The sequence below is a fragment of the Leiobunum rupestre genome, chromosome 2 (genome assembly GCF_980474605.1).
Source record: "Leiobunum rupestre chromosome 2, qqLeiRupe1.1.hap1, whole genome shotgun sequence".
In the NCBI taxonomy this organism is placed as follows: domain Eukaryota; kingdom Metazoa; phylum Arthropoda; class Arachnida; order Opiliones; family Sclerosomatidae; genus Leiobunum; species Leiobunum rupestre.
In genome coordinates this window covers 55,253,811-55,280,217 of record NC_143385.1, presented here as the reverse complement: position 1 = coordinate 55,280,217, position 26,407 = coordinate 55,253,811, and the positions used below count along the sequence as shown (strand labels likewise).

The following is a 26,407-nucleotide window of genomic DNA, read 5'->3' as shown; positions in this document are numbered from 1 at the left end:
CTGGTTGTGCCATCTAAGATGTGGATGTTGCTCGTCAAAAACCTAATTACGGAATTTTAAAGGATAGATACAATGTTGCTTTGCTTTTGTCCAAAATGTTTCATTTGCAGATCAACTTACGGTTTTGCATTGAAAGTCTATTTCAAAAATCCGTCGACTCGACGTGTAGTAACTCTTTTTTATTAGATGTCGCTAGTGTCGAAAACCAAAAACTTATTGGCACATTCATTTGATCGTTTTTAAATTGGTCAATAACATAAATTATAGAAATTTTAAACATTAGTTTTTGCACGGGATATATATTTTAGGTTAAAGTCCACTAAATAGAGTTAAGGTTGTCTAACTATAATACTCTACAATGGCTCTCTGATGACGTTACCATTTGGCTACTTTAATTGAAGCTTCTTTGGCCATTAATAGATGGCACCATGGTCTCCACTAATGTCGCTTTTTGTTTTAAATAGTTTATTGTTTATTCATTATCCACAAATTTTCCGATTTATTTAAAAAACGTTGGTAAAAAGAATATCATTTTAACTTATTTAATTTTGTTTTTTTACGCAACCAAGCATTTATTAGAATAAAAGTGGTATTTATTTAAATAACTGTTTGTTTTATTTAAATAATAGGCTTATTCACTTTCGATTATTTAAACATTTTACAATTTTTATTCAACTATTGGTTATTTAAATAAATATTATTTAAATATCGCCGAGCTTATTTTATCCATGGATAAAAATTAATCGAATGCCGAGCACTAGTTGTAAATAGGATAGATTCATGGCTATCTCTAATAACTGGGGCCTTTTCATAATACAGGTGGCCATGATAGAGCCGACAGTTGCTTTAAAATTGTCGGCTAATTTCCTTCTCCCAATAAGGCTAGAATTTTAGTAGAACTATAGTTGCACCTGTCGTAGATTTTAGTAGAAACGTTCCGTAGAGTTGCAGGTTCCTACTGACGCACTGAAGACGAGGGTTTGTTCAACGCGATGCCCTCATGAATCGCTGCCAAACTTTTGAGAAAAGCGGTTCAACTGGAGCGAACTGATTCTAACATTGCAGGAGCGCTCGCAACATTTTCCTAGTGTACGATATTGCCACACAAATGCGTACTAACATTTGGTTCCGGATACGTTCAAAAACTTACATAAAAAATTAATTTATGTATTATAAATTTTATGGAACGTTATTTTAATAAAATTCTTCTTCTGCTATGTTTTTCAAAATTAAGAAGTGATATTAAAAACTACTAGATGGCGATAGCCGTTTCCTTTTGGTGAAGTTTTGACCTGAGTAAAATCCTGTCCCGGGGGGGGGGGGGGCAAAAAGACGAAGAGCATTTAACAAGGGTCTTTAGGAGCTCCCTATAGGAATAACACGGGAACGGGGTATCCCTGTGTTAATTAGTCCATGGTGCAGCGATAGACCCCGACAACGCGAAATTTTGATCGGCGGCGGCGAGACCTTCAATTTTAGTCGGCGGCGGCGGCGGCGTGAACGGCTACACTGTACGTGAGACTAATACACACAAATCCTTAGGATTGTGTGTAAAAATGATTTTATACTTCTTGGTAGTTGGAAAATATATCCTATGCCATATCCAATTTCCGTCTTCATAACGTTGCAATTGTCCAAAGTAATTCCAAGCTTCGCTACTGCAGAACTTATTTTATGCAAATTACTTTAAACTTCCCTCGCTCAAAATTATAATCTCTAACTTTATTACTCATTACTCGTTTATTAAAGTTAAAAAATACAACGTCTAATAAAATAATACACAACTGAAGCCTTGACCCTAACCTTTGACGAAATGACGAAACGCTGACAAGGAGACTACCCAAGGTGTAGCCATCGACAAAAGGCCTAATTCTCCAACTCAACAAATACTGTCCCATGAAAGGGTAGGTCCTCGAACAGTGTGAGAAATAAGGCCCTATCACAGGCCAATCACCAGTTAAAAATTAGCGGGGCCAGTTTAAAAATTAAATGCTTGGGGTGTTAGTGGCCCCAGTGACCACTTAATTAATTCAAAGTTTTTTCCCTTCAAGATTTTAGTTCATTAAATGATGAAAGACTGATTTTCAAGGTTAAAAATGGTAAGTGGCCAGTGGCCAGTTTTTTAATTAAACTATCTAGGCTCTACTGGCGACAGGTCCAGTTTAAAAAAAAAATCCTTATTTCTCACCCTGTCCTGGAAGGTGTATTTGTGGTGGTTATTTGTCAATGGTGTAACCATAGATATAGGAAACGTAAATAAAGTATGGGTGTAACACAATAATTTTTTTCAAACTCGGGGGTTAAGTTAATCATCAAAATTCCCAAAAGGAAAAGTTTCAACGGGCATAAGTTTTGCCATGGCATCCGAAAATGTTTTTGACAACACCAAATGGAAAATCCCTTACCCAAAAAAACGGAAATTGGATATGGCATAGGATATATTTTCCAACTACCAAGAAGTATAAAATCATTTTTACACACAATCCTAAGGATTTGTGTGTATTAGTCTCACGTACAGTGTAGCCGTTGCCGCCGATGCCGCCGTGCCGCCGTGTCACGCATACCTCTTCAACGGTTATAACTAGAAGAGTCAATGATATATCGTTCAAAAGTACATATATTACCATTGATAGCCTTTCATAAAGTTTTCAAATCGGAGTCCAAGAAGTTGGGAATTTGCCCAATTTACTATTTTCGGTGATTTCCTTTATGTGGTAGATATTTTGTTTAAAATTAAGTCCGATAACGTTAAAAAAATATTATTGGATAGGTTAGGATTCAGCGGACCTACAACTTCGGTCATATCAGTAAATATTAAATTTAAGTATAGTTTTCAGGGTAATTTACGGGACCCCAATTTTCGTGGTTTTATATTTCCGCCTAAAAATCTACATATTTAAGTCCGATTTTCATGAAAGTTATATTTTTGAATAGCTGTGGTTTACATTTAACCTAGAATTGCAAATACCTTCCTTAAATTTAATTCTAAGTAAGGTTTTTTGGGCAGCGTATACGGACCCGCGCAATTTCCAACATTGTAAATCCGCGTGTTTATAGAGGTCTACGCGCCCGTTTCCCTCTGGCGTTTTTCAAGGCCGTTCAGAGTGGGCCGCGCTTTCAACGTATGAGCAGAAGTAACAATTAAGTATGACACTGATCAGCCTAGTCTTCGGCGTATGACCAGAAGTAACAAATAAGTGTGATCAGAAGTAACTAATAAGTTACTAGAAGAAATAAGTGTGACACTCAACGGCTGACTAGTAGTAACATATAAGTGTGATCAGAAGTAAAAAAAAAGTGACACTGTTCGATGCTTTCAAAGTATGACTAGAAGTAACAAATAAGTGTAAATATGTATATATGTGTGACCGTGGATATATTTTGGTTGCGATACCGGCGTTGCAGGTTGCTGTGAATATCTCAAACAAACTTAACACATTAGAAGGATTGTGTGTATTCTGACCGTCGTACGTCTTGTTCTTTATAAAGAAACGCCGGCTCACGCCGCCGCCGCCGTGGTATTTTAAGTCAACGCCGCCGCCGACAAAAAAATCGGCGTACGCCGTTCACGCCGCCGCCGCCGCTGACTACAATTGAACGTCTCGCCGCCGCCGATCAAAATTTCGCGGCGTCGGGGTCTACTGCAGGTTTTATTTAGGTCGTCGGGGAATTTATCATTTAACTTTAAAGGTTGAAATGTGTAAAATGTCAACATCAAAGAAACGGATATTCGTATTAACTACTTTTTTTAGTTAATCTCGATTGTTGAAAAATTAAGTTCAAAGTGGGTTTTATTTTAAAAATTTAAATTAAAAACATTGCCTCGCAATGGGTTCGTCGGTTGACCCACTAAACAAATTGAATGTTAAGCCCAGTTCACAGTATACAATTAATTGGGCCACTTAATTGAAACCAACTAATTGTAAGCAAGGAAATTGAATAGTGTGAACAGAAAAATTGTAACCATTTTTCCAAATTTTTCTGTTCACACTGTACAATTTTCTTGCTCACAATTAGTTGGTATCAATTAAGTGGCCCAATTAATTGTATAGTGTGAACTGGGCTTCAGTCAATTTGAAATAGTTTGAATCTGGTTATGGCCTCACTGTTACACCTGATATTCTTTTACTAACCACTTGTCTCTAGCCTGTACCGAATTGTGTGGACATTTTCCACAGTATTTCTGTCGACCTGCCCAAAATAGTCCAATATTTTCTCTACCTCCTATGACTTTTGACCTATTCGGTGATTCCTCATGGTTTATTAATAACCCCTTTAATTGCTTGAAAGTTTTATTTCCTTAAAGATAACACACAAAGAATACTTACTTTATTCCTAGACCCTTCTTAGACTGTGGCACTAGGAGCAACAAACACAGCACCCCACACAAGGAGAACGCAAACCGTCCAAAGTCGTGCATTTTTTCGTGTACAGTTTTCAGTGGTTAGACGCTTTAGCGCCTGCTGCCGTCGGAAGGGGAAAATTTGGAAATTGTCTTCCCCCTTTATCTGCGTCCTCTTTGAGTTTGTTGCTCCAAGGTGGAACAACATCCGCTCTCATGTTTTATTTAATTGACAACAATTATCATAAAGTACAGGGAAATAAACAACATTTTTTTTCTCAGAATTACTTTAATTTTACCACGTTGAGTAATTTTCTGTTCATGAGTTAATTCGACTTAAAAATTAGGCGGAACTAGGTGCTCATTTATACTTGGCAAAAATAGCATCGGCACTTCACTTTTCAAAGTCTTAGAATTCGGAATGACACCGCATCTGCGTTATTCGCATTCGTCGTGATAAATACACGCTGCAATTTTTGAAATTTTTTCAAATAAATTCTTACTCCCTTAAATACGAGTGCTTTGAATATTTACTTTCGAGTAGATGTTTCTTTGTCTCGCTCATGCGTAAAACGCATATTGCGAAAAGTGACGCGACCAACGCGTTTATCAGCATTTTACAGATGGTCAACTCTTCCAAAGTAGGTCATCCGAAATTATAAGACAGGTAAGCTTTGAAGTGTTTTTAAACTTTTTTTCTAAGATTTGGCGATGTGATGCTGGGTTTAAATAAGAAATGGTTCTATTAAATTGCGGAGGTTTCGTGTGACTGTTTTTTGCAACAATTAGCCGTAACTGTTATAGATAAAGAGCACGTTCTGAAGTGCCGAGGAACTTCGGAATTTCAGTGTAAATGGCGCGTGCTAAAAAACAAAATATAAAATGCGATCAGCTTAAAGAGTCATGGGTATATTTTTATTATGGCAATTTATGGGAACAATTATTAAAATTTGTGGGTTTTTGAAAAACTAAATAACATAAACTTAATTTAATAGGACCTTTTTATTTAGATAACTTTACAATTTTCAGCTTACATAGAGCCACGTTGCGGCAAACGCGAGAAGTTTATAAAATGCAGGATTTTTGTCCGCTTAGCAGCCGATTTTATATAATAATCCACTTAGGGCCCGGTGCAGAGACGTTTTAAAGATTATCGTAACTTTACGAGCAGGGCCGTCTTAAGACCTTTTGGGGCCCTGGGCTAAAGCCCTTGGTCAGCTTATGGGTTAATGGGGCTGGAAAACACCGATGCATGTAACCATCCGCGCGTACCTTCCACTGTATAAATTATCCGTTTAATTTTTATACGATGGAAGATACGCGCTAAAGGTTACATGCAACTTAGGTTGCCAACATCTTTTAAATGCAGTACATGTATCATGTATGTCCGTTGCGTTGTCTAAAGTCAACTATACAAAAATCATAACAACACTTTTAATTCGGCCTACTGGAAATAAGCGAAAAAGTACCCAGGTAGCAACATAACGTTTGTAAAATGGTCAATATTTGTTTTTTGGTCAAAATAACGTTTAATGGTTATTATCCCACTAATTATAAACGTTTATATTTAGAAAAATATTGACCTCTTTTAGAACTCATGTTTTCATCAAAATAGTTAGGTTGAAAAAACCTAGTTATTTACATTATATTTATCACATTCAAAAACGTCACTTTTAATGTGGATATTAAGGTTAAAATAACGTTATATTATTTAACTTTTTAATTATATATCTTTTGACAAACATTAGACGTTATGTTTTTTGCTATCAACTAATTTTTTAATCTAACTAATAATAAAAGTTTATATTTAGTTAAATATTAACCACTTCTTAAACATGTTTTAATAAAAATATTCTAATTAAAACATGTTATAGAAGTGGTTAATATTTAACTAAATATAAACTGTATTTATATGTTTGTTTGTCCGCTATAGGAATCTACAGTTTTCAACTTAGGTCGATCAAATTTGGTATACTATCTCATTGTACCCTGACTGTGGTTTTCAACGGTTACGGTCAGCAAAACATCTTTAATTAATTGGATTAATTTAATAATTAGGTATATCCGCTATACACAAGATACTTCACTTTGGTCTTAGCCAAAAGACCGAGTTTCTTCATTCTTTGGCCCTACACACGGAAAACGATTCAAGTATAGTCATGTTTTTTAAAAGCCTTCGTCTATAGACACTAGGCCTTATGATAAAAAGGAAATTATTGTGTTATCAACATAATTGTTTAAATTTGCATAAATCAGTTGGTTATATGGGGTACGGTACCATGCGTGGAGAGAGTTACGGCACCGTTGTACTTTCGTATTGACTGGGACGATGTTTGTCACTGCCGCTTTTTATTACTTAATGCGTACACTGTTTTGGTGAAAGGTATATACTTAAGAGAAAAAAATATTTTGTGCTGTTGTGCTGTATATTCCAGGGAAATATCGAGTACCCTATCTAGTTAGGTAATTTACAAAATGATCAAAACCGACGTTTAATCGACTTTAGTCCTATAACCAGTGCTCCCACTCTGGGAAATTTGAAATTCCCTTTTTCTATATTAGGTAACCAAAAAAATTCCCTTTTTTCCCTTTTTAATGATAGAAATTCCCTCAAAATTTCCCTATTGATTTCTTACATATTATGAGTTAAATATAATATTTTCACCTAATATTTAAGTCAAGGAATATTTTCAGATAAATTTATTTTATTATTATAGACCACGTGGCTTGAAAGAGGGCTACGGCCCGAAAGCTTGCCAAAATAATTTTAAATTTATTTTCATAAAAGGAAAAAAAAATGTAGTCGTGTCTCTTTGAGTTATTTTTAATGTTATACAAAACCATGACTTTTAAAACTATAAATGTTAAAGATAATAATTTGTAAGTTTACATCCGAATTCCGAAAAACGAAAATGAAACCGAAAAGAACAAGTTACAGAATTACAGACGAATATTTCATAGCGTCTAATTTAGCCACAAGAGTCCAAAAAGTATTCCTGAAATTTCTTCTATATATCAATGTGACGGACATGATATTCAGGTGTAGGGTAATTAATCACAACGTGTTTAGTAACTATAGGAACTATGCAGCTGATTCCCTTACTAGTCAAAAAAGCATTCAAGTTGGAGAAAAGTCTTGACTATATTTATTTTCCATGAACTGTATCCTACTCATAATAGTGGTAACTTATATTGTTTTCCAGAAAAATGGAAATTCCCTTTTTCCCTTTTTTTCAAATAAAAATCCCTTTTCTAATTTTTAAAGTTGAAAATTCCCTACAAAGGGAGAAATTCCCTACAAGTGGAAGCACTGCCTATAACGTTTATATTAGGTTCATTACGCATCGTTTAATAGTTTTAATAACATTTCATATTGACGTTTAATAGACGGTAATCAAATAACGTTTATACTTGGGTTTCTGTTAGTATTAAAAGACTTAATATCAACCGTTTTATAAACCGTCTATTTTGGTGACATCGTCAACCATTTCATAACGTTTATCTCTCAACATAGTTTCAACGATTCACAAACAGTGATGGGCGCGCTCGTATCTTTGGATACTTTTAGGATACGAGATGATACTTTATCCGAAAAATAAAAATAAAATAATACGATTTTGATATGATCTTCTACATTGCAAAATGATCGCGATAGAATTTTGAAGATAATAAATCGGAAGCGAACTATATTTGAAAAGATTCTTCTCTTACCTACCCTAGCGAAAAAAAGGGCGGAATAGAGCTAGTGCTTCCATTTCTTGTATTAGAAATTACACGATAGATTTATTCTGGTTTCTCTTCAATTTTGTTTGTATTTGAGAGGAAATATTTTAGCGCCATCTAGATATGACAATATACACTATTTGAGCGGCGAACCTATCTCACGTGATACTAAAATATAGCCAAACCCGAAACACTGTTAAGTGATAGAAGGGAGAGGAGCGGTCAAAGGTCGCACAGTTTTTCTAGCTGTTTTCTAACGAGGGAGGGGGGACGGAAAGCAGAGACTTTGATTCTGCGCCGCGCAGCCTGAAAGGCAATTTCAAAACTAAAACCAAAACTCCCAAAAGTTATTTTTCCCACCTTGGAGTAGAGCAGACGCAGTTAGAGAGTCATGTGTGTTGCAAACTGGCGGTGTGGGCTGTGGCGATGCAATAGCTTTATTTATTTTCCATTATTTAGTTTTTGAAAATACTAAAATTAAAATCGATTCTAATCCATAAAATCAAAATCAAATGTTGAAGGATTTACTTCTGAATCAATAATCAATATTGAAATATTCATTTTAATACTTAGAACTTTTGATATGAAAAAATTTGATTCTACTTTCTCGTGAAACGTATTTGAAATATTTTGAAATATACTTTTCATAATAATGAAAACTAAAGAAGTATTTGAAATGATACTTATCCAAATCTTTAAAGATTTCTATTGATATTTTTCAGGCAAGGGCAAAAAATAATTGAAATTAATTGAAACCCTCATATCTTTAAAGAAATTTGAAAGATCGTGAAAAAATCAAAGGCCCAAAACTAAATAAAATGAAAGATTGTGAATGATTTTGTCGCCATCTTTGCTCAAAAATATCAAAATAAAATGATATTCTATAGAAATTTCAGAGGGAAAAAATTGATAGTATAGTATAGCTGCTGCCATCTATGTAAAAAGATACGAAAAAGATAGATAGAAATTTTTTTGTGCATCACTGTTCACAAACGGTTTATCAACGAGATTTTGCTACCTGGGTAGATTAGTTCATAATTAAAAGGGATAAAATAGCTAAACCCTAAACAAATTTGAAGAAATTAAAAAACTTACTAATAACTCGTACCGATAGGTCTTCGAGTAAACAAAAAGACCGAATCTCGGATCAAATAGATCTTCGAGTAATGAACTATATAAAAACTAAATAAAATATCAAGAAATTCCAACGGTAGACCGGTTTCGTTCTATTTGGAACTCATCAGTACCGTGCGGGAAATCTGACTAGCGACTGTTATATCTAAAAGAGAAGATAAGCCCACGGCCAACTTTGATTACGCGCTGTTCGCGCTACAGCGGCCAACACATTCGTCGGAATTCCGCGAGCAAGGATTTTCCCCCTATAAACTGTACTATAATGTGTAGGAGGTCAGCGCCACGCTCGGTTGTTATACTTACTTCAATGTAAAAGCTATTCTAAAATAATAATTCGCTAGGGGCGCTGACGTCATACACATCTTTTGCTCATAGGTTAACACAGAAACGTCAACGAATGAGATGGCCGCTGTAGCGCGAGAGATCAAAGTTGGCCGTGCTAAGCCTAAACAATAAAAATTTCAAAAGGCGTTGCAAAGCAACGGAAAGCCGAAAAGGGGGGAGTGTGGTGGAGAATAGTATACACGATAAGTTAAGTTAGAAGAAACCTGCAGAGTCCATAGGTGGTTTCTTCTAACTTAACCTACTGGAAATAACATTTATTTTCTGTATGGTTTACAATTGTTGGACTTCTGTAAAGCAACGCACTTTTTTTAAACAGTCTTCTACTCTTCTTCCTACATTTTTTTCTGAGAACTCGCTAATTACATCTGTAAAGTCTATTTCAAGTAACATTTCTGATTCATTTAGTACAATTTTTTTTTTAATTTTCCGAGGTATAGATGGCAGTGTGAGGCAGTTTTTTTTGAAAAAACAAATACAGCTTTTGATTGGGTTATCAGAAATCATTGTCTGCTAATACCTTTCAGAGCTAGTAGAGAACGTTTTTGGTTATTCCTTAATAGATAATTATCAATTTAAGTGTTTTTATATATTTTATTGTTCGCAATACGTTTAGGCACGTAGAAAATTAGTTACATGCCCGTTTATTTGTTTATATATCAAAATTACATAGTTATAAGTGTTAAGCCTCGGTTAAACATTGAATATGAGGTACTGTGGGGTTTTATATTGCCCTCAAAAAGGACCCACGGATAAACTTGGAAATAAAGTAAGTACTGAAAGACCAGAGGGAAATAATGTAAGAATGAACTGGTTATCTAATAAGGTTTTATATCTAGGTGACATATCATAGGGTACCTGCTAACGACCCGCATAGGAAGCTATGGATATAAAAAATTAGAAGACGTGATTATCTTTACAATTCAGTATCGAACATTTTTGTTTGCTCCCTTCATTTTAATGAAACTGACTTCATGAAAAGCGTAGCGAACAATAAACGACGGCTTCTTGATGGTGTAGTTCCATCGAAATTTAAATGGAAACCATTTGAAGACCAAGAACCTAAACAATCGGACAGAGATATAATACCATCAGCGAATATGGAAATAGATGTGACATTGCCTAATGAAGACAGTACCAACGCTACAGCATCTGAAATATTTAATCAAGACAAAAGCTTAGAGTTAACTCGAAATATGGGTTTATCGAAGTCGACAGAAGATCAAGATGTTGAAATGATGGCCGTGAAAGGATCAGTTTCCTTATGTCAAGAAAATGCATTAGAATTAGTAAATAATCGTTTGAAAGCATTGGTCGCAGATCTAAGCTTGACGGTAAAGCTCCAAGAGAAGCGAATCAGTATAATGGAATACAAAATTAAAGAAGTAGAGCAATCGTAGGAAGAAGAAAGAACGAAATGTCAAAATCTTGAAAATAAATTTATGAAAACGAAGTTTGGTATAAACATGATTAAAGAAAGTGATTCAGATGTACATTTTTATACCGGAATTCCAAATTATACAAAGCTGATGGCACTCTACGAATTCTTAAACGCGGGCCCAAATGGCGAAAATATAGTTTGGTGGAGAGGAAAAAACACTAAAGAAAACTCATCATCCCCAGCAGGAAGACCTAGGAAATTGAACGTTTTAGACCAGTTTTTGATTGTCCTAATGAGAATGCGACTAGGTTTATTTGTCAAAGATTTGGCTCGTAGATTTCAAGTCTCAGAAAGCACAATTAGTGCTACGTGCATATCGTGGATTAATTTCATGTACCTTCAACTGGGCCAAATAAATATTTGGCAAACCAGACGGCAAATAGATGCTACAATGCCGCCAGAGTTCAAATATAAATATCCAAGTACTCGGTGCGTGATCGACGCCACTGAGGTCCAGTGTCAAGTTACCAAATCCTTAGTGTTACAAACAGCCACTTATTCAAACTACAAATCAACAAACACCTATAAAGGTTTCATTGCCATCAGTCCAGAAGGTTATGTAACCTTCGTATCAGCTCTTTACACAGGAAATATTTCTGATAAAGAACTAACCAAAAAAGTGGCTTTCTTGCTATGAATTTTGCCCCCCAAGATTCAGTGATGGCTGATAAAAATTTCTTTTTGGAAGACTTACTAAAACCACTTAACATGACACTGAATATTCCCCCCTTTCTAAGAGAACACAATCAGTTTTCCAAAGAGGAAGTTAAAGAGACCCATAAAATTGCAAGCTCAGAATACACGTTGAGCGGCGAATTAATCGTATTAAAAATTACCATATTATTGATAGACCTATCCCAATAACTTTAGCGCCTGTTATAAATCAATTGTGGACGGTAGCGGCACTGCTAACGAATTTTCAAAACCCGCTCATCGCGAGCGATTCTTCAATTGATTTAAATACAACTGCTGATGAGTTAGACGATTACACTGTGAGTGATTTTGAACATTTATTTACCAGTTAGCGAGGATGAAGATTTTAGTGAAAGTTGTATGTAAATAAAAGTGAATATATTTCACATTTCATCATTTTTAATTCAGTTAAAATCATCAATAAATTTGTATATTTGTACAAATGAAATACTGGTGAGCGACTAACACTTATTTTTCCCGTAACTGTTCCAAAAGCCATAAATTTAGTATCACAGCAACGCAAATTTCTAAATTCATTACATATTAATGGTAATTAGTTAAACTTTGAATTGTATTCGTAAATAAGGGTATTCATAGGAAAAGCATTGACGTACTTATTTGTTATAACAAATCACTGATAACAATGCCAGTATCACATTTTGAATACCCTTACGTACAAAAAAAATCACTGAATTATAAGGCTTCTTTGGTTTTTATACACAATTTCACATTTCAGCTAGTTTAGGAAGCATAAATCCAAAATAAAAGTTATCAATCTTCTCTAACATTTCATCCCATAATTCAGTATCAAATTTAATTCGCTCAATGATAATACCTTTTTCAAAATACACTACAAAATCATACCACGTGAACCCTGATAAACCTAATTGACCCATGACCTGTTTAAAATATTTATGGGACTCGTTAAGGTGTGGGTTACCATTTACAATGGTAATGTACGAACCTTTTTCTTTAATTGCATCTGATGGCTTAGTCTTTAAGTGTATATGCAGACTTAATTTCTATTAAACCAAATGGGGGGTCCTCTTTAGGGTCAAAAACGAGTCCATCTGGTAACGAACCTAACCAAATTCTACTAGGAGATACGATTAGGCCACATTCCCGTACCTCAACGTTATGGCCCAAACTGTGCATGTGTTTAATGTAACTTTCTCTAGCAATGGGCTCCATTTTAGTGCCATATTTCACGATCCTCAAGTTTCCAATGTCAGAAGGAAATAATGTTATTTAAACCTTTTTCCGTCCAACATCCATTGCGTTTGGTTACGCAAACAGCTCCAAATGATGACGAAGTCAAACGGAATTTTCTGGCAGCTAACCAGTCCTCACATTTTGATTGTAGTCTTGTGCCTTTTTCTAAATCTATGCACTCTGCTTGTGACAGCTGTAGAGCCTAAAATTTGTTATACCAAAAATTAAATTACCATGTGTTTTAGTAAACGAAATTTTAAAAATATTACCTCAAAAACTGACGATTCCTTCTCATTTAATGGGGAAAACATTGTTGACAAGATAAAGGTTGTAAAATATCCTGGTATGACAACTTGCGATATATTTTCATAACTTAATTTTGAAATTTGAGGTTTGTAAGCTGCTAAGTTGTGTAAGATTTCACCATTAACCATTTGTAATTGATATGTAAGCGGTGAGCCTTTAGGTGCAGAGCCAAACATTGTGTCTTTCCATTCAACGTTCTGTTGTAATGTATTTCCAAAAAAATCAAAATGTGATCCAAGTTTTGAAACAGCTTGTTCCAGATCTGTTTTTTCCCTAGTAGTTTTTCTACTCTCATATATTTTGCACTTCATGGCTTTTGGCTCCTGATTCTCTTTTGGAGATTGAAAATTTAGATCAATTATCCTTAGCGGCTGGATTTTATCTCCTCTTTTCCTATTCCATGTTTGTTTTAAGGATGTTTTAGACACGGGGGTGGCTTCATTTGCATTTGGTGCCTGAAAATTTAGTTCTTCACTTTTTACAAATTCCAATCGTCTTAGTAAAGCCATCAGGTGATTGCACGTTCCCCCAAATCCAGCAACACATTCACAGTAGGAATCCAAAACAATTCGCTCTTGGAGATTCAAAGCTGTAACAACTGTGCATGGAGATTCTCTAGCTCTTTGACTCCTATAGCATTTTCCTTTTACATAAAATACGTTATTTTTCCTGCAAACAATTAAATATTTATTAACTTACATTTACAAGTAACATTGTTTACATTTGAATGACAAGGCTTACCTATCAGTAAACGATAATAAGCTTTTCCTTTCTATGTATTCTTCTACGAAAAACCGAAAACTTTTTTAAAATGATTTTCCGTATCATTTTTTGATTTCTAATAATTGGTAATATCAATCTGACTTATATTTGGCAAATTTTTTAAGGAGGAAACGTATCCTGTAATAGGGAAAATTAATCCACTTACGTTCCTCGCCATCTTAAAAATAAAGCAGACGATCGTCACGCTGAGAGCGAAACAAGATTTGACCTAAGGCGCCATCTGCACTCAGAAGATCTCTTTAAAATTTCATGCCAAATGGCTCTGCCCCTAGAAATTAGTCTTCCCCAACGTCAAATGACTATAGGTGTATTGACGGCTTTTAAAATTCATTTTGCGCGTGAAAATTCCTCTACATGTTATGGTCAAAAAAGCACGCAAAGAAGGCTGTGTGCCCAAGACATGTACCTGTAGTGTCGCGTGCTAAAACGTCATTTCAAAATCCGTCAATTAGTTATCATCAACGTCAAGAAAATTCTCATGGCAATTTCGATGTTTGGAAATGTTGATTCTAATTTATCCTGCTTTAGTTTGGCGTACATTTGAAACATAGATGGTTCACTATTAATTATATAGTGTTTGAATTGTTGGCACTCGGAAACAATTTCATCTTTCACTATATCATCATGATAAAACGAAATAAGATTTCATTAAGTTCCATATCTTTAAGTTTTAGAAAGAAACTAAGCCTCTCATAAATATTTGTGTAGGCTTCAGTTCTCTTTTGTAATTCAAACAATATAGAATCGATAATTGGTAAAAACGTTTCAATTTTAAATTGTTTGCTTCCTCGTAGTACAGTGTCTGGAGCGTTACCATCAGAACTAGTGATACGACGACTTCTTTGTTTAACTCGTTTATAGCTATCACTATAATCAGTATTAGGAATTTGCTCTTTAGCTTTAAGTTCATACGCTTCAAAGTGATGACGCAAATCTTGAATATACAAGAAAAGTAAATGAAGAATATACACGGCGACCGACAAATCCAAATCTTCTTTTTGTAGCACTGTATTGGTTTTATCAATATGACTTAGAATATCATTCCAAAGAATGGTCAAAAAAACTGTTTCAAGCTTGTTCATTTTTTGTTGAGGCTTGCAGCTTCGTGAATAGTGTCTTTGGTTTGACTGCTATCATCGGATAAGATATTAAGTGCAGTTTGTACGTTCTTATAACTATTACTAAGTGCTTTGACTGAGTCGACATGAGCTGACCACCGGGTATCTGATAATCTCTTAACAGTGCAATGACTTTGACCAATGGTAGAAGTAATCACATGCCAACGATGTGTAGACGCTGCAAAAAATGAGTACAATCTTTGTACCAGTTCAAAGTATGACATGACTTGTACATTACTCTCTACAGATTTTACACCGACTAAATTTAATGAATGTCCAGAACATGGAATGAAATCTGCACATTTATTTATTTCCTTGATTCTTGCCTGCAGCCCTGAATATTGTCCTGACATGTTCGATGCATTATCGTACGATTGCCACGACAATCTAACAGCGAAATATCTTTTTCTTTCAGAAAATGTATAACGACTTGCGATAAGTATTCAGATACAAGTCCAAAAATAGGTATAAATTTCAGAAAACGCTTAGTTGGAATTTGTTCTTTCATATATCGAACCGTGAAAGTTAGTTGGAAAGCGCGAGCCTTTGCGAAGAAGTCGCATAATTTTATTATCGTGCGTTTTTTCAATTCTAACGAAAGTTTTGTTGTTAGGCTTAACTAAATTTGTATTTTCGATAAAAATTTTCTTGGTTAGTGAATTATTTGGGTTTTTTGTTAAATTTTTCTAAATTAGCTAAGTGGTCTGGATTTTTGGAAATGCAGCCTCCATTTGGGGGCTTAGTGGTGCCAACTTCCAGTACTAGGTTAGGTTCTCCCATTCGAATCTGTGGACTGTTTCTGGGTTTGGCGCTTGTTTATGTCGCCGTTATCTCTGGTGCTGCTACTGGTTGCTCTGGTTTACCTGTTTTGGATGCGACTCATTGCTACGTTTCGACGCTCGATTGCTCCCCGGTTCGACCAGACTTTCATCCCGGACATTGTCGCCGTCTTCACCCAATTCCGTCTTCGATGCTTTTGCTGTTTATACGACTACGCCATTGATTGCTGTTCGGTTCAACAACCTTTCCTGTTGTGGGGATGTCAAAAGTAATCCGGGACCTGTTTTAAACGTTAAGCGACCTTGTGGGCATCGTGCGAAGCCTGTGGCTAGGAATCAAATGGGACTTTTCTGTGTTGGACCTCATTGCCAAAAGTGGTATCATGTCAAGTGCTTGAATATGGAACGCCATGAATATCAGCGTATATGTTCCGCGAACCTTGAATTGGTTTGTCCGACGTGTGCCTTACCTGCGTTTAGTGATTCGTTTTTCACTGTAACTGACTCTCCACTTTCGTCTTCGGCGAGAGAGGATGATTCGCCGTCGCTTACAACACCCAAGCGATCTCGTAATGTGATTTTTTTGCTCTCAAACGTCCGAAGCTTACGCAATAAGATCAAAGACTTGACAGTCTTCAATGATGAACATTTTGACGTATTTGGTCTCACTGAAACTTGGCTCGACTCCTCGGTACTTGACTTGGAAATCTTCCCTCACGACTACGTTACCTTTCGTAACGACCGCCCTACGCGTGGAGGTGGTGTTCTGCTTGCCATTCATGACTCGCTGCATCCTCTTCTAGTCGAAATTCCCACCGAGTTGCTAACGACTGACGATGGCATTCATAATGAGGCGGTTTTCTCAACGTTTACATGTGGCACACGTACTTGTATTTTTTCGGAGGCCTTAAATGGGTCAGAGTGTGCAATAACTGGTGGCTTTACCGGAGAGTCGGGGTCCAGCTCTTGTAACCCATACGGGCGGTGGCGCACTGGGAAGTGTTAGCTCTGATCAAATGGTCCTATCTCCACCTCTGACTTCGGTCAGGTTTGGGCCGGAAACAGAGCTTCGGCTCAGTCTAACGGAGTGGGTCCTGTAAAACTGGCCACCTCGGCGGATTGGGTTGCCTGCTGTGGGGTGGCGGGCCTCCGTATGAGGGCACGGTGGTCCCGTTTCCCGGCCTTTTGGAGCACACCGGGATCACCGGTGCCAGCTGTGCCGGGTTATGCGGACTGCAGCGTGCCTGTCATTCCTCTTTAGTAGCTCTCTCCAAAGGGTAGGACTCTTTACCTACGTAGGTAGGGTGTCGGCTGGAGTTGCTATAGCATCCATTCTAAATCCCACTGCTGTGTGCGAAGTGGGATTCGGTCCCCCCATTGCTGCACCTTCTGCTGGGTTGAGTGGCTTGCGTCGAAGGTGGGACCATCAGTAGTAGGGTACTACTACCCAAACTGGATTTATCACCTGTCCGGCCTAAGGGGACGCTGGCGTAGGGCACTTTTATGATAGGCCTCCGGTGGTAAGGCCCCTGTTGCTAGGTACACCGGGCTATCATTTCTGACACACAGTATTTTTTCGGAAAATTAACAACTCTTAGTGGAACACATCACTAACAAGGAGAGTACCCGAGGTGTTTTTTGCCGATTTTGGTCAAAGTCAGCCGTAATGTAGACCTATATGAGATATGAAATTTCACAAAAGAAGACGTTGCACTACCCATTCGATTTGCCATGGCAACCGAAAATGCTATTTACTGGTAAATAGTTAATCCGAAATATAACACTTAACGAGTGAATTCGGGTCAGAAGAAACCACGACGAAAGAAATTATAATAAGGTCAATTTCTTTGGGAAAGCATTTCGGATTTATTCGCCAAAAAGGTGGAAATTGGCTCACCCAAATCCCCAACAATTCCAGGCTACATACAGAGCTTCGTTGGTCAATTGAAAAAGGACATTCCAACTATTGAGCCTACAAATGGGCTCAATTACTTTAAAGGGCCCCAAACAACGGCAAAATATTCTTTTAGTATTGTAACTACGGACACTCTCTTGAAATTTGCAGCAGAGACAAATGAAGTTTTTGTCAACAGCTTTCACCTACTCTCTCACATCACACGTGAAAAACTTTCCTACACGCCTGCTTTCAAATATCTGCCCTTTCTAGTGAAAGACTAAGGCTTACCTGTTATCAACCTGTAATAAACGACTCTTTTTTCTAGGAGTTACAATATTTTTATTTCGTTTTACATTTTTTCGGTTGCAAACTGTGGAACTGGATCAACTTTAGGATTAGGAAAAACTGATTTATATGGCAAACATAGCATTGGTAAATTAGTTCCTAGTCCAAAAAAAAAGAAATTCGGAAAGATACCGCATCCGCCTGATTCGCATTCGTCGTGGTTAATACAAACTAGAATATATTTGTAAAATTTTCAATTAATTGTTTTTACTCTCTTAAACACGTGGGCTTCCATTGATTACTTTCTAAAAGTTTTTTCTTTCCCTTCTCTTGAGCCCCGGTCAAACACAAAATGCACATGGCGAAAAGTACCGCCATCAAAACGTGTCTCGACATTTTGCTAAAGATTCCTTAATTTCGACTCTCTTAAATTATATTCACCTAAAATTTAATAAAAGTGCAAAATTTTTATAAGATGAGGAAACAGCCTGCAAATTTTTTTATTTTCAAGTTAGGAAAACGTAAGTGTATTATTTTCTTTGATTAAGCGCAATCTCGCTTTACGCGCCGATCAGATTGAATTTGATATTTTGCGCGGTTTCTTCGATTTTGCGCTTGCTTTCGAGTCAACTAGGAGCAATAAATAAACACAAGGAGAACGCAGCTAGCCTTTAACCACGCTAACGCAGTGTTGTGTAGAAATTTCATTGGACGAACCTTTACGCTGATCATTTTACGGAAAGGGGGAAGAAAATTTCCGAATTTCTGCCTTCCAACGGTAGCAAGCGCTCAAACGTCTAACCAATGCCAATTGTACGCGAGAAAATACACGACTTTTGACGAGTTGCGTTCTCCTTGTGTGACGTGCTGTGTTTTTTGCTAATACATGTCAGGGAGGCTATTCTGTAAAAATAATAATAATGATTTGTCAAAAATGGCAGAAGAGGGGTTGTCGAGGTATATAACTATCGATAGAATTGGTCGAATTCCAAATCGTGGTGGTATGTAATGCCGAAGTAAGTGGCTTTAATGAAATACTTGAACATACGGTCCATGGTGCCAATTTAATCCTTAGGCAACAAAAATAAACAGATATTGGTCGTCAGCTTAAGCTTTTAGTTTTTGATTCGACTCAAATATCGGATATAGTGTAAGATACTGGCACTACTTAAAATCGAACTTACACAATCGATAGTTTGATATTTTGATATCCACCCCTTCTCCATATGCTCGTATGTACCGTATATAGCCACTTATCTAGCGACAAAAGTGGTCTGCTAAATACGCGTCTACAATAAACCATAAAACATATAAAAAAGGAATACAAACTTTTTTCCATCTCGGCGTGTTTTAGTTAGAGTTTTAAACAAAATGTTTTATAAAACCTTGAGCAGCAGTTTTTTTAATTTTAAATGTTTATTAATCATGGTAACAAAAAAACATTTATGCTTAAATATTTGCTTCGTTGCGCTACGTTAAGTTCAATAGCGGTGTACATCAAGATAATCTGGTGAATTATTCTTTACTAAATACAGAATTATATTCATATTAGCATATTTTAACATGGATAACGTATTTAATTGTTTTAATCTAATTTTTACGCTAAACTGTTATATCATTTCAGACATTGCTAATAATTGCGCACTCTCATATTGAGCATCTTTGGTCAATTAGATCGACATTGAGCGATGAATGATTGTTTTGAAAGAGCGCGAAACCAAAATGAGAGAAGCTACAAGCTAGCGAGAGGCAGCGGTGCTTGAGCTGAGCAGCGATTTAAAAAAATGCCTATCACAGCTACACAACTCAAATGAGCACGTCGATGGAATTGAAGTTTAATACGCAAAGAAACAACCCCTTCATTTTAAAACCCTAAAAGAATCTGTAATTTTAAGACTATTTTAGATTTTGAACTCTCAGAGCGTTTCATTTCTTCGCGTGCCTTTTTGATCACTTCCAACATAGAACTCTATGGATTACAATTTCATCCATTTTAAAGAAACCATTGAAATTACATCTGAAAAACTTATCCATAGGGCCCTAGGATCTCGAGTTGGAACAGTGGACACATTAATAGCACGATTCGAATCCTCAGTACATTGATAACAAATTTTGTGGACGCCTACCGACAGACAGACAGACAATTCAAATGAAAAAAAAAGTGGATTGTATACTTAGCAATGGCGCAGCTCCGAGCAAGGATGAATCTGATACTCCTGGTGGTCCTGGCGCCTACTTTTATACCATTTTCAAGTCATTGTGTTGATGCTATTTCTAACACGTATTCAACAATTTCAATTAATGCTCCCTTTGACCTGTCAACTTTTAATAATATTGGTTGTCTCATATTGTAAATTTGATATCGAAGAGTAAGACTGATTTAGTTATTGTTAAACACGTATAACAGCTAGCATATTTATAATATTTCAAACAAACATTCATTCATATTTGTCATCAAGTTTTTGAAAACTATTGTGTCAGAGTAGTCGGTGCTGTGAATTTTATTTTGCTGATAAATCTTAAATGTAAAAATAATATTGGCAGCTTCAAGTACGAATGCATTCGTAATTATGTTGGATTTCAAAAGTATGTAGTGTCTTGCTGAACTTGTTCTTGATTTTGATTATATAAATTTTCGTCTTTAGCCTCGTTTTATTTTCTATTTTTAGTGGAAGTGTATTTCTCCAGCTTCCATTTTAGAAATAACCGTTGTAATGAAAACTAAGCGAATTTTTGGGGCTTGAAAACAAAATCAGTTTCTACGCTAATCGGAATGATTTGGATAATTTGCAATTAATCATTAATTTCACGCTTGACGTCATGCCGCGTGTGATCTAAATTGCCAATAGGGTCGCTGTAAACGTAGTCTGCTACATATCCTTCAACAATAAACCAGAAAACATAAAAAGAGGAAATATCATTTGGCCGATTAATCGTTTTGGGATAATTCAGGGCAATTAATGATTTAAGCTTCGTTTATTGGATTATTTGATAATTTGCAATCAAACTTCGTCATGACGCGTGTGATCTCAATGGCCAATATTAGATTTCAAAAAATAAGCGTGACTGTGTGTTTTTAAAATAATGTAGAGGCAGTTTCTAGTATAATATCACGCCTGACGGACGCATCGGATTTATGTCATGAAAATAACTGAGTCTAAAATCTTTAAATATTTACAGAACCAAAGAAGGCTCAAATAAATAAAAGGTTAAAAAAATGCCGAACGTCCCGGAGGGATTCGTTCTTTGGTATTTAAGAAATGTACTTACTTCGACACTGGACTTTCGATAATGATGGCGCATTTTACCAACGCGGAATACGCCGACATGCACTTGATGTACGGACGAGCCAAAGGAAGAGGAGATTAAGCCCGACGATTGTACCAAGAAACTTTCACTAACAGAAGACTACCGAATAGACGAACTTTCGAAAGTGTGGACGAGAAACTGGTCAACTTCAACCCTCTCGAGAAGGAGTGCGAGACGTTCCAGTCGACGTAGAAGAACAGGTAATTATTTGAAATCTCTGTTTGCGCGATGTAGTTTATATCATAATGTTTTCATTGAAAAAACCATCTGGAATGTTTCAGGTACTGACAATTTTCGATGATGACCCCAGCACAAGTACCCATCAAGCTGGACGACAGCTGGGTGTAAATCACGTGATGGTCTGGAGAATTCTTCATGGTCATCGTTATCACCCTTACCACTTACAGAAAGTTCAAGCCTTAAGCGAAGCCGACTATCCACACCGCCGCAACTTCTGTCAGTGGATTGTGGACACAGTGCAAGAATATCCGCAGTTCCCAAGTGTCATCTTACTCTTAGCATGCGATGAGGCCAATTTCTCACGAGATGGTATTCTTAACTTACACAATACCCATCAGTGGAGCCAAAACCACCCTCACGGAACTGTGGTCGCAGCTCACCAAGAAAAATTCAGCCAAAACGTCTGGTGTGGCATTGTTGGAGACAACTTAGTGGGACCCTATTACCTTCCGCCAAGATTGATGAGAGCGGAGTGTATCTGTGCTATGAGCCTAGAAAAGCCGGCCGTATCATTACAGCTTGCTTCTATTTGCATAATTATTGCATAAGCAGCAACAACGTCCAACATCCAGTCGCTCCTGATAAAAAAACACAATTAATATCAAAAACAATTAAGTGAAATAGTTGTTTCCACTTGTAACTATGTCAATGCTGATGTACAAAGTATTGCGGCTGCACATATAATGCCCCATATAAAACCAAAAGAATTGGTTGAGAGAGCAGAAGGCAATAATTACCTGGATATGGGGAGACTACTTAGGCAGCAACTGCTGGAATTGTGCATTAGAAGACCAAGGGTAACTTACCGGCTTTCAAAGCTAAATCCATTTGAGTTATTTCATTTCCACACCACCCCGGAGGTAGAAATAATGGCGCGTTTTTCGATAACAGGGTAATCCATCCCGCCAATTACATGAAAGACACAATTGGGTTCAGGCCTCAGTCCCCGGGCATTATAACCAGAAAACATTTTTATAAAGCAGGTTGCTGAGAATGCTGCACCGGAACACCAGTAATTGTGGCCACTAGTTGACAGAGGGCCTCTGTCTTCCTAGCATCTCTCAAAAGCATCAAATGTTTGCGTGGAGCATTAGTTTCCACCAACTGCTGTGAAATGTGAGCAAGTTGAGGTGAATCCTGGCTCGAGTTGTATGCCATCGTAGCAAGCAAATCCTGGATTTCTCCAACATCTCGACTTCCACGAAGTCGTCCATCACACTGCCCAGCATTTGTTTCAGAGGAAGTTTCTGTGATGGTGGCTCTGGAAGTAGGAAATGTTTAAGCTTCAAGTGGAAGCTATTCTAATATTACAAGGTGTTCAGATCTTTTTGAGAAAGATATTTCTAGTCATTGCTGTGCGTTATTCCTTGAAAGAATGGGTTTTGTGTGGGCACGTGTTAAAAATATGTTTCTATATTAATTTCTCGCATGTTTGTTATTTTCTTTAATTTATTCCATTTCATTTTTACTTGGAATTTTATCATATTTGGATTCGGGAATATTGTGGATGTACACTGTTTTTTTGACAGTTATCTGTTATGTTTTTGGTTGGCTTTTTCAATTACTTAACCTATTGGTTTTAACATATGTTTTAATTTCGGTACTCATCGTTACATATTGGGCTACCTAAGTAGCTAGCTATTTCCTTGGAACTATGTATTGCTAAGCATGAATTGCATGTTGGTAACCCATTGTTAATTAATATATTAGCTTTTTAATTGTCGTACTCGTTACTGGTGTCTCTTGGGGAAGAGTGGAATCGACATTCCCTGGTATCCCTTAATTTATATGTTGAACGCGCGCTGCTTAATATTTCCATGCAGAGGGGCTCGTTCAATCTGGCACGTCTTCTGAAATAAAAATTGCGCGCACGCTATCAACTTGAGCCTTACTAATAAAATATGGGTTTCTATAAAATACGGGAGGTTTCTTCAACGTCAAGAGCTATAGTTATTGAAAGGAATCCATACCTCTACTTGGAATGCTTATCTTGATCACTCTGACGGTTTTGGCCCCGCCCACGGGAGAAAAAATCCCTCTGCGCGCGCTCTCCTCTCACGTTGTTGTTTGTTAAGTTCACATAGTGACGTCAAAAAACCGTCTGCCACATCGAGAAGAAAATCTGCCACGATTAGCATTCCAAATAGAGGTATTCCTGTTATTGAAGACAGAGAGCACGCGCCGCAGTTGATGAAGATTTTGAAGATTGCAGTCCGCGTGCGAAAAGCTCCTGACGCGGATAAAAACATTTTATGCTTTTAATTTTTTCTTGATTTATTTTATGGAAACACCTTTGAAACTCAAATGAAACATTTATTATTTTTTTTTGTAAAACTCGATTTATAAAATGTGTATAGTTACTTAAAGGGAACATAACCCGAGATATATGGTGTGGAACACCAACGTTTGCAGCTCTGGCATCTCTTGCCTTTGGCTTTAGAAATGTTTGGCGCCACTGTACAGGGTAATTTGAAAAATTGAAGGGGTCTTCCACAAAGATTGCTTTGCAGGTTATATTCCCTTTAACTATATGCATCAAATAGTTCTGAAATCATTAAAATAAATTTAGTTAGTGAAGCGGATTTTGAAAAAGCGCAGAAGTTATCGCGCGTTTCAGCAAACACTATGATTTCAGGTTTTTGAAATACTACAGTTTAAAATTTGGTTCTCATGGCAACCTTATACAAATGGTGGTTTCTTTTTACATGTACTGGCAGGATAGGTGTAACCCTATGACGTCATTTTACTCCGATTCTCGGGTGGCGAGTAGTTGAGTTGGTGTAAAAAAGGTTTTTTTGCTTTTAGGGTGAATAGAGCGCGCTTTTAGTCCGAAAACAGGTGAAAATAAACCACCCAGAGGCATACTTATTACATATGACAATACCATCCAATTGGTTTGAAACGAATAGGCTTTTCCATATATTAGCTACGACTGCCTAGCGTGTTCTTGAGATAGTGAAGTCAAGCGTATGGATGAATTGACTGGCTCTCTTTAGTGGGAGAGCTGTTGGAAAATTGTAAAAGGGGGAAAAATAAACAAGAAGACCATGTTATTTTATGGAAATGTCTATTCTCATCATAAGTTTCATAACGCGAAGTTGATATTTCAGCGGTACCGGATTTATTGAAGGTGGGGCCCTAGGCTCTAAGTAGGCAGATTTTGGTGGAGGCCAATGGATTTTCATTTTGCATGGTAAAAAATAACTCACTTTTATTACACTGTAATAGAACAACGCAGACATCTCCGTCACCAATATGATATTCGTAGATGGATTAATTACGAATAATTAAAAAACGTAAAGATATATTTAATAATCAATGATTACATGGCAGCGGCCTCAACAACAAATTATATATCTAAAACTAAAACTATTTCAAAAATTAAGAGACGTCTGCTATAAATAAAACAGGGCAGATAATAAGATATTTATTATTCTGATTTTTTATTAATGTACACAAAATAAAATTTGCCGTTTGTGGGAGCTTTCTGTTGGTAGGCCAAGTCCATAATCCGGCCCTGTATTTCCACCGCTAGATGTTGAATCTGTCCCTAGAACTTTTCACATTAGCAAAACGGCTCTTTCATCGAGTCAGCTAGAAACATGAATTCGTAGTGACAGCGAGGAATCATAAATGGCTCGGAGCGTCGCTTTGTGGGAGGAACTTCCAAGCTCAGTACGTTCCTTGTGACACGTTCAATGACCCGTGGCCGTCAACCACGCCGTCAACCTTTACCATTCGTCGCCATAGCGTTGTTTTGAACCTTTAAACGCAGCATTTATTTCTAGATGCATCACACCACTGTACTGTAAAAGGAGATGTTAAATACAGATTGATAAATTGCTAGCAGCTTGGATTTTCGTTTAAATTCACTATGATCAAGAACGCATTGAAGTAACTAAGAACTGCGGGAGATAACATCGTCCCTGCTACCATGATGTTATTCGCGACCGTAACGAGTCTAGGTGGCGTAACGGCGCTATCTTCTCCGAGGTTGCGCCTATGATCTAGCTTCTACTACAGCCAAATATTAAAGTCATAAGAACGTCTTTTCTTAAAAAAAACTTATCAAAATATAAGAAAAGGTATATTCCCATTCTATCGAAATCCCATTCGACCGAATTCAATTAGGTTAGGTCGAATGAGACCAAAGCATAAGAAAACGTTGCAATAATTACATTAAAATGCGAGTATCATTATTTATAAATTCAACTTTACGAATAACGATGAGGAAAAACTAATAGCGTCTGCTGTAGCCTATATCCGCTGTCTATCTAAGTTTCAATGGCGAACCAAACGAGGCATAGCTATAGTCTTCACTCACAAATACTTCTCAAAATGGAAACGCCCTAAATATTTTTCTGTTTTTCCATTTGGACCGAAGTTGGATATTGTTTCCTACTCTGCTTTAAAATTCAAATATTTTATTTATTCTCTGATTGGGGAATGTTAATTAATTCTTTGAGTTTGAGAAGTAAAATTTCAAGGTACCAGCATTTAACATTTTCAAAGTTCTTAGTTACTTCTATGGGTTCTTGGTACGAAGTAAAATTTCATGATACCAGTATTTAACATTTTCAAAGTTTTTAGTTACTTCTATGGGTTCTTGGTACGAATTAAAATTTCATGGTACCAGCATTTAACATTTTCAAAGTTCGTAGTTACTTATATGGGTTCTTGGTACGATCAGGTTGGTATTTAATGCCGGGCGTTTTTGGGGTCACTCACCTTCCAGGGACCAAGAAACTCAAATCATAGCTCAGCAACCATTACGCCGAAATATGAACGGAGCCTCCGAAAATA

At 36.7% G+C, this 26,407-nt stretch overlaps 1 long non-coding RNA gene and 1 pseudogene across 1 annotated transcript; one reads left to right on the top strand and one right to left on the bottom strand.

The window, feature by feature from the left end:
- The first annotated feature begins 11,313 nt into the window (after positions 1-11,313).
- On the top strand, positions 11,314-12,007 carry LOC149958435 (uncharacterized; annotated as a pseudogene).
- A 6,084-nt stretch (positions 12,008-18,091) lies between these two features.
- Positions 18,092-20,312, bottom strand: LOC149958434 (uncharacterized). Its single transcript, XR_016478288.1, has 3 exons — positions 20,230-20,312; positions 18,358-18,496; positions 18,092-18,286 (listed from the first exon to the last, which is right to left on the bottom strand). It is a non-coding gene; the product is annotated as an uncharacterized LOC149958434 (long non-coding RNA).
- Between the last annotated feature and the right edge of the window lie 6,095 nt (positions 20,313-26,407).